Below are 12855 nucleotides of genomic sequence, written 5' to 3' on the forward strand. Positions count from 1 at the left end.
CCCACCCTTTCTCTCTTTTTTTTTCATGGAAAGGGCCCCCTCCTATCCATGTCACAGATTTTTTTCTCCCCCAATTCACATCTCCATATCTCATACCTGTCACTTTCTCTCTGCAGATTGTTCTCTTAATCCTAAAATCAATTCCTTAGGTGTTTAAAATGATCTTATGTCAATCTAGGTGTATTAAAAGGATGAGGCAAGCCCAGGGTCCCCCTACTACTCTTGATTTTAACTTCCTCCTAATTGTATTATTCCATTTAATATTCACATCTTAATTGGAGAGCTCCATTATTATCAGAGAGAAGTTAACTGACTTGCTCAAGTTTACTGAGAAAGTAAATAATGAAGCTAGACATCAAACAAAGACAATTTACTTTTGGAACTTATGTGATTAGTCACTTTATTATTTACAACTAACTAAAATGGACTTCTGACTTTAAGAAACTTTAAGCATGTGGTAGATATTTTAATGAGAAAATATACAATGAAATATAATTTTGGGCCTTTCACTCAACAAATATGAACTAAATGCCTTCTGTGTATCTAACAATGTGTTTGTTCTTAGACATGGGGAAATGCTAAAAAATAAATGAAGCCCTGCCCTCAAGAAGTTATATTATAGTGGCATAGATGGGAAAATACATATAATAAATAAACTGTTTGAACATAATAAGCACTATGAAAAAGATAATATGGCAAAGGAAGTGTTAAATGTCAAAATGGATTTGGAAATTATAATTTTAAATTGGATGGTCATGATTGTCCTCACTGAAAATGTGACATTTGAAAATATACTAAGAGGTAAAAAGGGATGCCTGAGTGGCTCAGCGGTTGAGCATCTATCTGCCTTTGACTCAGGGCATGATCCCAGGGTCTGGGATTGAGTTCCACATTGGGCTTTCTGTGAAGTGCCTGCTTCGCCCTCTGCCTATGTCTCTGCCTCTCTCTCTTTCCATCTCTCATGAATAAATAAATAAAATCTTAAAAAAAGAGGTAAAAAGTAGTCATGTTAGTATCTAAGGGAAACAATTGCATGGTAGGGGAAAAAAAGATGTGACAAATCATTAAGACAGTATATTTATTGGCTTTTTTGAGCAATTGTAGTAGGTTGGTGAAACTAGAACAGTGACCTTGGGTAGGGGAGCAGGAGATGGAATCAGAAAAGTAACAACCTTGTAGATCTATGCACAACATTTAAAGTATTTTAGCTTTATTTTGAATAAGTTGAGAAAATCCTGGAAGGTATCAATAGAGGTGTGAAGTGATCTTTTGTAGGATTTAAAGGGATTATTTTGGATATTATGTTTAGGATAGAATTTTTTTTTCCAGAGGAAAGAGTAAAACCTGAGGAATCAGTTAAGTGACCATGTTAATAATCTATGTTAAAGATAATGATGGCTTAGACCAAGGTAATATTATAAAAGTGCAAAGAAGTGGTCATATGATGGTATATTTTGAAGGTATATCCAAGATAATTAATGAATGGCTTGGATATGATATGGGTTTGAGGGGGAAAAAGTGATTACTTTTTAAAAATGGATTCAAAACTTAGATTGCTAAAACTAGAAATAAAATTGATAAAACTCTAGCTAGGCTAATTAAGATAAATAGAGGAGGGACACCTGGGTTGCTCAGTAGTTGAGCATCTGCCTTCAGCTCAGGGTATGGTCCCAGATCGAGTCCCACATTGGGCTCCCTTCAAGGAGTTTGCTTCTCCCTCTGCCTATGTCTCTGCCTCTCTCTGTGTGTCTCTCATTTATAAATAAATAAAATATTTTAACGAAGATAGAAGGAGGGAAGATATAATATCAGAAATAACAGTGTCCTTATTAATCATAGACATAAAACATAAAATAATATTATAAACAATTTTATATAAATCAATTCAATACATTAGATGAAATACACATTTCTTAAAAGCTAAAAATACCAAACAGATGTAAGAAAAGATAGAAAAATTAATAGACTTATGTATATTAAATAAATTGAATGCATAATTTAAAAACTTCCCAGGAATAAAACTCCAGACCACATGACTAGAGTTGTAAATTTTATTAAATATAAAAGGAAAAAAATAAATATAAAAGGAAGACTTAAGACCAATGATATTTTTTATCTAGAAAATAGAAAAGTAGGAAGCACTTGTGGATTACTTTTTCCTTTCCAAGAAATATTTCTGATTGACTTGTACCAGAAAATTTTCATCAACTTTAAAAAAGACAGTTTCCCAGTTTTGAAAACCAGATTAGGTCCATTGTTTCATCCTAGCCAGATAAAATCATAAGACTGTCCTCTCTCAGGTCCCACAATACTTCACACATTGCTTTATTATACTTACCTTGACCTTCTCGAAGACAAGTAGAAACCTGGGGACTTCAGCCCAGCATTAGATGTAGAATCTTGCACTCTTCCCCTATACATAGAAGTGAACAGAGTTGGCCTGAGAGTAGTCCAACTGTGGAGCCAAGGCTGGCTAGAGAGACAGAATTCAGGGGAGAGAGAAGAAAGTAAGGCCATGCAAAGAAGTATTAAATCTAAGCAACTAGGCAAAGAAAGTGAAAAACATTGGAAATGGAAAATATATCAGAATAAAAAAATAAAAAAGCATATATTGAGAGATAATTTCTGGGGAAATTTCTAAAGCAAAACTTGACTTAGGTACATTTATGGGTTTTACAAGGAGGCAGACATAACTGAGTCCAGAGTCTGTCTCAAGACCATGTGGCTTAAAATGTTGAATTATAATGGTAGAGTTACATGCTGCTTTTCCTTCTAGACTGAGATCTTTGAGTTCAGAGGCCTTTTTGTAGTTCTGCATATACCTAAAACTCAACACTGTGTTTGGTAACACTTCATTTCGATGAATGCCTGCATGCATGCATGAATGAATGAATGAATGAATGATGACAAAGTATGAAAAATCATTTTACATAGTTTCTATTTTTACCATATAAAATATTTTAGCAAAATGATAATTCAATTAAAATAATCATATACAAAGGATTAGAATCAGTAAGAAAATAAGCATTTGCAAAAAATGCCTTCAAATCAGTTAAAATATTTCTGCTTATTTAATAACTCTGCTTGCATATTTTACTAAATGCTTGTTTTATTTCTCGTCCAAACAAGCCCCATGTCTTTAACTGCCACGTGTTTGATTTATTTATTTTACATTCTATGTACTAGGCAAACTAGGTAAGAGACTGGCAACACATTGCGAGTTTTTTGTTTTGTTTTGCTTGGGTTTGTTTGGTACAACTATTCATGTTTCCTATGGTAAAAACTGGCATAAGGAAGGAAGCTTATAAATAATATTCTCTCCAAAAGGCAAAACAACTTAGTCCCATATGACCATTTTCACTAGAAAAAAATTATTCCAAATTAGTAATTTAATTTCACACATGGCTATGTGAAATAAATCTCCTAACAGGGTTTTTCTATTTTATTTATATTATTACAAGCCAAATATTAAGCAAAAGTGTTATTCTTCTTGTACATAATAACCCACAGAAAAAGCAAGTAGATGTGACTGGTCATTGATATTTTAAATTTGAAATTCTAGTTACATACGAGTCTTAAAATAGAACATCACTTTCCTATTAAACAATACGCTTTCCTTTTAATTTCTGATTCCAACCGCCAAATATCATTTTCTTACTACATATTTTATACTCTATTGTGTAAATATAAACTACAAATGCCTTTTACATGTGACTACTGGCCTTTCAAGTGTCAACCAAAAATGCATACTGCCCAAGTAACGATTCGTACTTTGAACAGAAAGCAAGTTTTGAATGAAAAACTTCTACTGACTTTGCTCTTAACCAAATAAAAAAAGTACAAGTACAGTAACTAGAAGTGATTTTAGCACATTTATCATTTGAGATGGTGAAAACATTCATTCAGTAATACTGCTATATTATTTAGTGTTTGCTTTGCTCACTTCAAAAAATTAGATGGTGAGTATCGCATCCATTAAAATGTAATTTGGAGATTTTTAAGATAGAGTAGCAAAGGGACCCTGAACTTCCCTTGTTCTTTAAATACAACCTTCAACTATTTTGAAAAACTAGGAAAGGACTGGAGAAGTATGGAAAAAATCTGCACAGTTGTAGCAAGAGAAATTGTCAGAGGTGAGGTTCAGAGACCTAAATTTGGGGATAGTGAAGCTATATGTCTGGAAAGGGGAAGAAACCTGGTTCATGGAAAAAAGTCAGGAATAGGGAGAAAGTTGAAAATAGTGCAGCTATTTGTAACTGCATAATAAACCATAGTGAATGGATCCCTGGATTGCTCAGGAAGAGGTGTCTCTCCTTTTTGGAGGGCATTTAAACGATCATAGTTGCCCTCTCCAGAGACAAAGGGACACATAGGGAATCAATGAGTGGAGTTCAGCAGTGGGGTCAAAGAGACCTGCAGAAGGGAGGAAACCTCTTAACTTTTTGGTGTGAGCCATAATAGGCATAAACTTCTGTGTGGCACTGGTTGGCTGCTTTTCTGGAACTGACTGAAAGGAGCACAGAGACTGGAGCAGATTGCAGATAACCTGGTTGTGCCACTTTATGCTGTGAGCCCAATAAACTCAAGTCTCTGCAATGGTTTTTCTGGCACAAAGTGACTAAGGCCTGAGTCCAGTACAGATGACTAATAACCTGGCTTCAGCTTTGCTGAGTGTTACAATGAACTCTAACCTCTGCATGAGCACTTTTTGATGGCTCTTTGGGGACAGAGCTGTGCTGGGCACAGTACCCTAAGCTACCATGCCAGGGGATGGAAGTGGGCAAGCACATTGCCATGTGCCTCAAAACTTGGAATTTTGAATCCTAGCCACTGGCCAGAGATAAAATACAGGAGATATGTGGCTCTGGGGATGACAATCACCTGGACACAAACAGGTTAGGGAAGGAAACTGATGAAGGCCTGGATCACAGGAGATTGTCCTCTTTTCTAAGAGGGCCTCCTAAGCAGCGGCTGCTGGAAATTCTGCTTCCCAGGAACAAGAGGGTGAGGTGATGCTATCTATATTCTATCTCCTTTGCCACCCCACCCTCCTCCTGCACACCAACACAGACTCCAGAGAGAACCATAGCGCCTCTAGTGGAGGCTTGAGTCCCATACACTAAACCCTGCTCCCCTGACATGGCATGAGCATCTTTAGGAGGCCAAGTCAGCTTATGAGCCAGGGCAGCAGCCCTCTTCCTCAGAACAGCAACACAGATACCCACATGTACCAAGTCTACTGATTAAAGAAAGCTCCAAAACATCAGCTTCCAGCTTAACTTCACAATAAACTCAGCATACCTACATAAAACAGCACAGTGTATGCAGTGTACACTAGAAACATTTTCTAAGATATTGTTGATAATACTATTATTGCTGTTTTTGATATTTTTATTTTTCTTTCTTTACTCTTTTCTTGACAAAATGACTAGAAGGAAAAATTCACAGCAAAAGAAAGAACCAGAGGAAGTACTGTCTACATATATTTGATCAAAATGGATATAAGTAAGATGTCAGAACTGGAATTAAAAACAATTATTATAAAGTTAAAAGCTGGGCTTGTAAAAAGCATAAAAGACACTAGAGAAACCCTCATTGCAGAAATAAAAAAACTGAAATCTATTCAGGCAGAAATTAAAAATGCTATTAGAGAGATGCAGTAAAAAATAGAGGCTCTACTGCTAAGGTAACTGAGGCAGTAGAGACAGTGATACAGAATGGAAAATAATGGAAAGTAAGGAAATTAAGAAAAAGAGAGAAAAACCACTACTGGATCGTGAAAGGAGACTTTGAGAAATCAGTGATAACATAATGGTCAATAATATTCAAATAATAGGGGTCCCAGAAGATGAAGAAAGAGATGGGGGGAGAAGTTTATTCGAACAAATTAGAGATGACAATTTCCCTAATCTAGGAAAGGAAACAAGTATTCAACCCAGGAAGCACAGAGAACCCCCATCAAAATCAATATAAATAGGTCAACACCCTGACATATAATAGTGAAGCTTGCAAATTTCATAGATAAAGAGAAAATTCTGAAAGCAGTTGAAAAAGAGGTCTTTAAACTGTAAGGGTAGAAATATAATACTGGCAGCAGACCTGCCCACAGACACCTGGTAAGCCAGAAAGGACTGTCATGTTATATTCAAGGTGCTAAATGAGAAAAATATGCAGCCAAGAATACTTTATCCAAGAAACTGGCATTCAGAATGGAAGGAGAAACAAAGAGCTCCCAGGACAAACAGAATCTAAAAGAGTTTGTGATTACTAAAGAAGCACAGTGATAACTTAAAGGGGATCCTTTGAGCAAAAAGTGAGGCCAAAAGTAACAAGGAGCAGAAAAGGACGAAGACAATCTACAGAAACAGTGACTTTACAGGTAATATAACGGCACAAAATCTTTCAATAATTATTCTGAATGTGAATGGACTAAATGCTCTAATCAAAAGACACAGAGTATGAGATTGTATAAAAAACAAGACCATCAATATGCTGTCTACAAGAGACTCATTTTAGACCCAAAGACACTTCCAGATTGAAATAAATGGGGTGGAAAATCACTTGTCATGAGAATGGACATCAAAGGAAAGCTGGAGTAGTAATCCTTATATCAAAGTATATTTTAAAACAAATATGGTAATAAGGAGGCAGGGCAAGATGGCGGAAGAGTAGGATTCCCCAAGTCACCTGTCCCCACCAATTTACCTAGATAACTTTCAAATCATCCTGAAAACCTACGAATTTGGTCTGAGATTTAAAGAGGGAACAGCTGGAATGTTACAGTGAGAAGAGTTGTGCTTCTGTCAAGGTAGGAAGATGGAAAAAGAATAAAGAAATAAAAAAGCATCCAGGGGGGAAGAGGCCCCCGCAAGGAGCCGGGCTAAGGACACACAGTGAGTGCTCCCAGGACAGGAAAGCCCAGGCCTGGAGAAGCAGGAGCTTTACCAATCTTCCTGGATGGAAAGGTGCTCACAGGGAGCTCCGGCAGGATCCCAGGAGGGGCAGGGGTGCCCTCAGGCTCCCAGGGGCACTAACAGAGGAACTGCGCCCCGGGGAGAGCGGCGCCACACACCCCGGGTCGAGCTCCCTAAGGGGCTGCAGCGCACGCCCGGCTGGACCCTTGGAGCAGCTCAGGCAGCGGCTCAGGCAGCGGCTCGCGCACAGGGGGCTACTCGGCCCGGGAGTGTGATTTCAGTGGTGCAGGCTCCGGAGCCCAGGGCGCTGGGAGACACAGCTCAAGATCCAGCGCTCCCCCAGGGACAGGCAGAGGCTGGGAGGACACAGGGCAAAAGGACGCTCCTGCCACCGGGCGGCCCCCAGCTGTGCAGATCAGCACCCCACTCCCACACCCGGAGCATCCAGGCCCCTGAAGACTGAGAGCTGTAGTAGTTACTGCGGGAGCTGACTCCAGAGTTGGAGAGCTGGCTGCCACCAATGTTGTTGTTCCTCCTGGCGTCACCTTGTACGTGGGAATGAGCAGGGACCTCACAGGATAAAAAGCTCCTACTGAGCCCTGCACCTGGCAGGGGGATGGGCAGCTCCCCAGGAGCTGAGAATCTGCACAGCAGGCCCCTCCCCCAGAAGACCAGCTGGAAGGACAGGGGAACAGAAAGTTACTGACAAAGCAGTCCTGGAAAGTTCCAGGGGAAGTCAGGGACTTACAGTATATAGAATCAGACGATACTTCCCCTTGTTTTTTGTTTTCTGTATGTTCCCCCCAATCCTTTCTTTTCTTTTTCTTTTTTTTCTCCTTTTTCCAGTACAACTTGTTTATGGCCACTCTGCACTGAGCAAAATGACTAGAAGGAAAAACTCACCACAAAAGAAAGAATCAGAAATGGTCCTCTCTCCCAGAGTTACAAGATTTGGATTACAATTCAGTCAGAAAGCCAATTCAGAGGTACAAATAGAAAACTACTGGTGGCTCTGGAAAAAAGCATAAATGATTCAAGAGACTTCATGATTGCAGAATTTAGACCTAATCAGGCAGAAATTAAAAATCAATTAAATGAGATGCAATCCAAACTGGAGGTCTTAATAACGAAGGTTAATGGGATAGGAGAATGAGTGAGTGACATAGAAGACAAATTGATGGCAAGGAAGGAAACTGAGGAAAAAAAGAAAAACAATAGAAAGATCATGAGGATAGGTTAAGGGAAATAAATGACAGCCTCAGAAGAAAAAAAATCTTGTTTAATTGGGGTTCCAGAAGGCGCCAAAAGGGATAGAGGTCCAGAAAGTGTATTTGAACAAATCATAGCTGGGAAATTCCCTACTTGGGAAGGGGAACAGGCATTCAGATCAGTAAATCAGTAAAAACCACTCGACACCTTGACATTTAATAGTGAAACTTGCAAATTCCAAAGATAAAGAGTACCTTAAAGCAGCAAGAGACAAGAAATCCCTGAACTTTATTGGAAGAAGTATTAGGATAACAGCAGACCTCTCCACAGAGACCTGGCAGGCCAGTAACGGCAGGCAAGATATATTCAGGGTCCTAAATGAGAAGAACATGCAACCAAGAATACTTTATCCAGCAAGGCTCTCATTCAGAAGGTGCACGGTTTCAGACTGGATAAAAAAGCAAGACCCATCTATTTGCAATCTACAAGAGATTCATTTTAGAGCTAAGGACACCTCCAGCCTGAAAGGAAAAGGTTGGAGAACCATTTACCATTCAAATGGTCCTCAAAAGAAAGCAGGGGAAGCCATCCTTATATCAGATAAAGTTTATACCAAAGACTATAGTAAGAGATGAAGAGGGACACTATATCATACTTAAAGCATCTATCCAATGGGAGGACCTAAGAATCATGAATATTTATGCACCTACTATGGGAGCTGCCACTATCCCCAATCAATTAATAACCAAACTTAAGACATACTTATATAACAATACACTAATACTTGGTGACTTAATATAGTGATTTCTACAATTAACAGATTTCTAAACACAACATCTCCAAAGAAAAAAGAGCTTTAAATGATACACTGGACCAGATGGATTTCACAGATATTTACAGAACCTTACATCCAAATGCAACTGAATACACATTCTTCTCAAGTGTACATAGAACTTTCTCCAGAATAGACCACATACTGGGTCACAAGTCAGGTCTTAAATGGTACCAAAAGATTGGGATCGTTGCTTGCACATTTTCAGACCATAATGCTATGAAACTAGAACTAAATCACAAGAAGAAGTTTGGAAGGATTTCAAACACATGGAGATTAAAGACCATCCTGCTAAAAGATGAAAGGGTCAACCAGGAAATTAGGGAAGAATGAAAAAGATTCATGAAAACTAATGAGAATGAAGATAAAACCATTCAAAATCCTTGGGATACAGCAAAAGCAGTCCTGAGGGGGAAATACATCACAATACAAGCATCCATTCAAAAACTGGAAAGAGCTCAAATACAAAAGCTAACCTTGCACCTAAAGGAGCTGGGGAAAGACTGGTAAATATATCCTACGCCCAGCAGAATAGAATTAATGAAGATTTGAGCAGAACTCAATGAAATAGAGACCAGAAGAACTGTGGAACAGATTAACAAAACCAGGAGTTGGTTCCTTGAAAGAATTAGTAAGATAGATAAACTATTAGCCAGTCTTATTAAAAATAAGAGAAAAAAGACTCAAATTAATAAAGTCATGAATGAGAAAGGAGAGATCACTACCAATACCAAGGAAATACAAACAATTTTAAAAACATATTATGAGCAGCTATACGCCAATATATTAGGCAATCTAGAAGAAATGGATGCATTTCTGGAAAACCACAAACTACCAAAACTGAAGCAGGAAGATATAGAAAACCTGAACAAACCGATAACCAGGGAGGAAAATGAAGACCTCTTCATCAAAAACCTCTCAAGACACAAAAGTCCAGAGCCAGATGGATTCTCAGGGGAATTCTATCAAACATCTAAAGAAGAAACCATACCTATTCTACTAAAGCTGTTCAGAAAGATAGAAAGAGATGGAGTACTTCCAAATTCGTTCTATGAGGCCAGCATCACCTTAATTCCAAAACCAAAGACCCCATCAAAAAGGAGAATTATACACCAATATCCCTGATGAACACAGATGCAAAAATTCTCATCAAGATACTAGCCAACAGGATCCAACACTACATTAAGAAGAATATTTACCATGACCAAGCGGGATTTATCTCTGGGATGCAAGGCTGGTTCAACTCTCGTAAAGCAATCAATGTGATTGATCATATCAGCAAGAGAAAAAAAAAACAAATGATCCTCTCAATAGATGCAGAGAAAGCATTTGAAGAAATACAGCATCCATTCCTGATCAAAACTCTTCAGAGTGTAGGGAGAGGGAACATACCTCAGCATCTTAAAAGCCATCTATGAAAAGCCCACAGGTAAAATCTTTCTCAATGGTGAAACACTGGGAGCCTTTCCCCTAAGATCAGGAACAAGACAGGGATGTCCACTCTCACCACTGCTATTCAACATAGTATTGGAAGTCCTAGCCTCAGCAATCAGGCAAGAAAAATAAATGAAAGGCATTCATTTTTTTAATAAATTTATTTTTTTTGGTGTTCAATTTGCCAACATATAGAATAACATCCAATGCTCATCCCGTCAAGTGCCCACCTTTGCGCCCATCACCCAGTCACCCCCACCTCCCGCCCACCTCCCATTTCACCACCCATGGTTCGTTTCCCAGAGTTAGGAGTCTTTCATGTTCTGTCTCCCTTTCTGATATTTCCCACTCATTTTCTCTCCAATGAAAGGCATTCAAATTGGCATGGAAGTCAAACTCTCCCTCTTCGCAGATGACATGATACTGTACATAGAAAACCCAAGAGGCTCCACCCCAAGATTGCTAGAACTGATACAGTAATTCCACAGTGTGGCAGGATACAAAATCAATGCCCAGAAGTCAGTGGCATTGGTATACACTAACAATGAGACTGAAGAAAGAGAAATTAAGGAGTCAATCCCATTGACAATTGCACCCAAAAGCATAAGATACCTAGGAATAAACCTAACCAAGGAGGTAAAGTACCTATACCCAAAAAACTACAGAACACTTCTGAAAAAACGTGAGGAAGACACAAAGAGATGGAAAAATATTCCATGCTCATGGATTGGCAGAATTAATATTGTGAAAATGTCAATGTTACTCAGGGAAATTTGCACGTTTAATGCAATCCCTATCAAAATACCATGGACTTTCTTCAGAGAGTTAGAACAAATTATTTTAAGATTTGTGTGGAATCAGAAAAGTCCCCGAATAGTCAGGGGAATTTTAAAAAAGAAAACCATATCTGGGGGCATCACAATGCCAGATTTCAGGTTGTACTACAAAGCTATGGTCATCAAGACAGTGTGGTACTGGCACAAAAACAGACACATAGATCAATGGAACAGAATAGAGAACCCAGAAGTGGACCCTGAACTTTATGGTCAACTAATATTCGATAAAGGAGGAAAGACTATCCACTGGAAGAAAGACAGTCTCTTCAATAAATGGTGCTGGAAAAATTGGACATCCACATGCAGAAGAATGAAACTAGACCACTCTCTTGCACCATACACAAAGATAAACTCAAAATGGATGAAAGATCTAAATGTGAGAAAGATTCCATCAAAATCCTAGAGGAGAACACAGGCAACACCCTCTTTGAACTTGTCCACAGTAACTTCTTGCAAGATACATCCACGAAGGCAAAAGAAACAAAAGCAAAAGTGAACTATTGGGACTTCATCAAGATAAGAAGCTTTTGCACAGCAAAGGATACAGTCAACAAAACTAAAAGACAACCTACAGAATGGGAGAAGATATTTGCAAATGACGTATCAGATAAAGGGCTAGTATCCAAGATCTATAAAGAACGTATTAAACTCAACACCAAAGAAACAAACAACCCAATCATGAAATGGGCAAAAGACATGAACAGAAATCTCACAGAGGAAGACATAGACATGGCCAACATGCACATGAGAAAATTCTCTGCATCACTTGCCATCAGGGAAATACAAATCAAAACCACAATGAGATCCCATCTCCCACCAGTGAGAATGGGGAAAATTAACAAGGCAGGAAACCACAAATGTTGGAGAGGACGTGGAGAAAAGGGAACCCTCTTGCACTGTTGGTGGGAATGTGAACTGGTGCAGCCACTCTGGAAAACTGTGTGGAGGTTCCTCAAAGTGTTAAAAATAGACCTGCCTTACGACCCAGCAATTGCACTGTTGGGGATTTACCCTAAAGATACAGATGCAATGAAACGCCGGGACACCTGCACCCCAATGTTTCTAGCAGCCATGTCCACAGTAGCCAAACTGTGGAAGAAGCCTCGGAGTCCATCGAAAGATGAATGGATAAAGAAGATGTGGTCTATGTATACAATGGAATATTACTCAGCCATTAGAAATGACAAATATCCACCATTTGCTTCAACGTGGATGGAACTGGAGGGTATTATGCTGAGTGAAATAAGTCAGTCGGAGAAAGACAAACATGATATGGTGTCATTCATTTGGAGAATATAAATAATAGTGAAAGGGAATAGAAGGGAAGGGAGAAGAAATGGGTAGGAAATATCAGAAAGGGAGACAGAACATAAAGACTCCTAACTCTTGGAAATGAACTAGGGGTAGTGGAAGGGGAGGAGGGCAGGGAGTGGGGGTGAATGGGTGATGGGCACTGTGGGGGACACTTGATGGGATGAGCACTGGATGTTATTCTGTGTTGGCAAGTTGAACACCAATAAAAAATAAATTTATTAAAAAAATAAAATAAAATAAAATTTTGAGAAAAGAAATAAGTCATATATGGTTGGCGGTTCTGAAATGTGCTTGTGTTTGAGAAATTCCATCAGAG

The sequence above is a fragment of the Nyctereutes procyonoides genome, unplaced genomic scaffold (assembly GCF_905146905.1).
Source record: "Nyctereutes procyonoides isolate TBG_1078 unplaced genomic scaffold, NYPRO_anot_genome, whole genome shotgun sequence".
NCBI lineage: Eukaryota > Metazoa > Chordata > Mammalia > Carnivora > Canidae > Nyctereutes > Nyctereutes procyonoides.